Consider the following 4,106-nt stretch of genomic DNA (forward strand, 5'->3'; position numbering starts at 1 on the left):
TTGTGGTGATGCCGTTCAGTTTGTGCAACTCCCCAGCCACGTTCCAAGCACTCATGAAATCTATCTTTCAACCGTTTGGTATGATACCGGCACTGAAGTATATGAAGAAGAGTAAAGAGGAAGGTAAGAGGAGGGGAAAAGGAACCATTAGCAAAGGAATTTCCCAGCGTGATCGATGACATGGGCTGGCAGCGGGAATAGTGTCCAGGTAATTTGGCGGGAAAGTTGGTGTTTGAATAAAGAATGTAAATAAGAAGGGAGAGAAGGGAGGAGGCATCAGTGGTTATTCTACTTCTTGAAAGAGCGGGAGACATCTACTGGCATGGAGCAGATCTGGGGAGGTATCTTCAGAGAGGCACGACCGCATCCAGTTGGAGGCGTGCGTGAGGGACCTCTGCGGTGTTGATCCATTTCAGGGAGGAATTCTACATCCAAGAGGGAGACGAGGCATCGAGGAGACAATATATACTGGTACATAAGGATTCTTTCATTTGCTTTTGTGTTGATATCATTGAGAATGGAGTTGTATCCCCGTTCTTGCAGAAGTTTGTTTTGGTCTTCTTCGATGACATCCCCATCTACAGCCGCGCGTACGATGACCATCACACACATTTGTAGCAAGTTCTCCAGTTGTTGGCAGCCATCAATTATATATCAACCCAAAGAAGTGCTCATTTGCCCTACCAAAACTTGAATATCTAAGCCACTGGATTTCTGCTGACTGCGTTGCCACGGATATGGGGAAGGTGGAAGCTGTCCAAGCATGGCCACCTCCATAGAACATCCGTCAGCTGTGAGGGTTCTTGGGGATGGCAGGCTATTATCAACATTTTGTGGTAGGTTATGCTGCTCAATTGCTTGGCCGCTCACACAACTGCTAAAAAATGAGGGCTTCTCGTGGTCACTACAAGCTCAACAAGCATTCGAGACCTTGACGCACTCCTTACCATCGGCTCCGGTTCTTGCCCTTCCTGACCTCTCACAACCGGTTGTAGTCGATACCGCTGCATCCGGAGTGGGAGTGAGTGATGTCCTCCTTTAGAAGGAACAACCCATTGCTTTTTTTCAGTCAAGTGCTTCCGCCCACAGTGCGGACACATTCTGCATATGAGCGGGAACTTGTGGCTGTCGTGTTGGCGGTCTGCAAATGCAAACACTATCTTATGTTTCGGGAGTTCCATCATCCGTACCGTTCAACGCAGCTTGAAACAAGGTGAAGTCTAAGGGGATATCATCACTTACTGTCCAAGCTTATGGTGTACCATTTCTCTACTCAGTACAAGGCCGACAGCTCGAACCAAGTGGCAAATGCTCTTTCGCGCCATTCCACTACGACCGCACTTTCCATGACTGTCACGTCATGGTCTTCCTGGGGCAACATAGACGATGTTCGTCGGGAAGTGGCTCTCGACCTGGAGCTGCAACTCCTGATCCAAAACCTATGGGAGAACGCAGGTTACCTCAAGCAAGTATTCGTTCTCGAAAAATAATCTTCTTCATGCAGGTTACCTGGTTCTCCTAGTGACATCCACCCTTATCCCACATATTCTATGTGAGATTCATGACGGGGCCATCGACGGCCGTTGGGGATTTTTTAAAGACCTACAAGTGGGTATTGCAGCAGTTCTATTGGAAGGGAATGAAGACGACTATCAAAGCCCATGTCAATGCCTGTGATGGAGCTCGCCTGCCCACTCCATTGAAGACGTCTTCGGAGCCGCCATCATTGTCATTGACGGCCCGCCAGTTCGTGTCCAGCCTACTGGCACGCCAAGGCGTCAGTGAAGACATCCGGGTTCAATGTCCCCCGGTAAAGCACGTTCATACTTTTCGCTGTTTTGATGATCATCAGTACGTGCTCGTTTTATTCGTCGTTTTACCGTGTGTTCATTTTCGTCGTATCCGTATCCACCATGTTGTGTTCGTGTACATATCATCGCGTGTCGTGTTTTTTCGGGTCGTCGAATACGTGTCATGAATACCCCCCCCACCACCCCCCCCCCCCCTAGTAAAGGCCATCGTGCCCCTATAGAAGGGGCGCGATGGTGCCCTAGGTTGGTAGACTTTGGGTTTTCTTTGTTTGAAAGAGTATCGTTCCAGCCCTGGTCTCACCAAGAGAGAGGAGAGGATAAAGAGGAAAAGAAGTAGAGGACGAGGAAAAAAGGTTGCCATCCTGACAGCTCCGCCGGTCCACCCTTCCCACAGTCGTTGCACCACCGAGGCCTGGACGGTTAGACGCCACCGCTCACCTTGCTGTGGCCGGTCAAAGACTACACCATCCAGTGATGCATCAGGTTGCATTTCGTCGTCGTCGGTCGACGGGTGGCATATCGTCGACTCTTCACGCTGCTGCCGACGTCCTGTTGACCTCGCGCCAACCGCCTGGTCTCCCTTTGACACTCCTCGTGCGCAACTGTGCGACCAAACCGCCAAGCGACAAGTCAGTCGCATGACCGCACAACCAAGCCGCCACGTGATGGGTCAGCCATGCGATCGCACGACCAAGCTGCCATGCGACGAGTCAGCTGCGCAACCGAGCGACCAAACCGCCACGCAACAGGTCAGCCACGCGATCGAGCGACCAAGTCGCCACGCGACAAGTCAGCCGCGCGACTGCGTGACCAAGCCACCACGCGACGACTCAACCGTGCGACCGCGCGACCAAATCGCCCTGCGGTGGGCCCACTGCATGACCGCGCAACCAGGCCACCACGCGATGACTCAACTGCGCGACCACGATATCAAGCTGCCACGGTCTCAGCCGCCCCATCGCACGAGCCGTAGGAGCATAACCATCCCCGTAGTGCTATCGCCCTGCCCGTGGTGACGCACGTAGAGACAACCGTCCGTGCCAGTGCTGCTGGTCGCCGCTGCGTCGTTCTAAACAAATAGGATGTCACATCGCACGCCACCCGCTCGATCCAGTGTCGCTTTTGAGTCATCGTGCCCTCCGTCTAGCTGACCCATTGCGTCTGTCCACTTCCCGCTGACTGTTGCCGGGACTCGCGTCATCATCATGCCGTCCTTCATCATTCGCAAATGCTGTCGTCTTCACTCTCGCCGATCCACCAGATGGGTCGTGCCCACCGGGCTTAGCCATTAGCTTGAGCCCCCTTGCAACTGCGCCTCCAATCCCTTCGTCCTCACCCACCTCTCCTGATACATGCTCCTACATCGCGTCATCGTCGCCAGTCGAGCAAAGCAGTGCCCGACGCCGGCACGCATCCACCGACCTGCCCGCACTGGCCCGTGCACCGCCGAGTACACGGACGATGAACGCCGCTGATGACAAGGCACATTGTTCCCTTTCGCTTGTCAGTTACATTACTTTCTTCAGTATACTTTCGGTTGCACTCCACTATGCTCGGGTTAGTTTAGGTGAGAGATCATATCGTGAAAACTACATTTTGAGTGAATTCCCTGGTACGGGTTGAGCCTGTCCGTTACGTGCGAGCGTCAATGAAATTACTCCGTTCGACACCATAGTCATCGTCGTCGCTCCCACGAAGGTCAGGAGGTCACTCTTATCGTCACTGGTCGCCCACCCCGGAGCTCAGAGCTCGGTGAATCCCCATGAGTCGGGGCCTGTACGTACATCCACCTAGGGTTCATTGCATCTCGTAGTTACATTCCCCTTAGGGAATTGTTCGTCGGACGATGTCATCGACGATGACTGACATCATCTAGATATCCGAGCATCATTTCAGTTTCGTCTGACGACGTCCCCGATGACATCTGACATCAGCCTATCCCACATGTCAACAATTCAAGACATCGTCCCTGTCTCCGGGTGGACTTCTATATCCCCTACCTATTCCACAACAGATTTGGGAGGACATATCGATGGATTTTATTGAAGGCTTACCTAAGTCGGGCAAAGTTGATAGCATTCCGGTGGTCGCCGATCGTTTCAGCAAATACTGCTATTTAATTGGCCTCAGTCATCTCTTCTCCGCATGTGATGTGACAGACACCTTTGCCAGGAAAATTATGTAGCTACACGGCATTCCGCTCACTATCGTCTCCGATAGAGGCATTATTTTCCTGAGTGCCTTCTGGCAAGCTCTTCACAAGCTGCAAGGCATGCTGCTGAAGCACATCACGAC

Source organism: Wolffia australiana, chromosome 17 (genome assembly GCF_029677425.1).
Source record: "Wolffia australiana isolate 7733 chromosome 17, ASM2967742v1".
Classification (NCBI taxonomy): Eukaryota; Viridiplantae; Streptophyta; class Magnoliopsida; order Alismatales; family Araceae; genus Wolffia; species Wolffia australiana.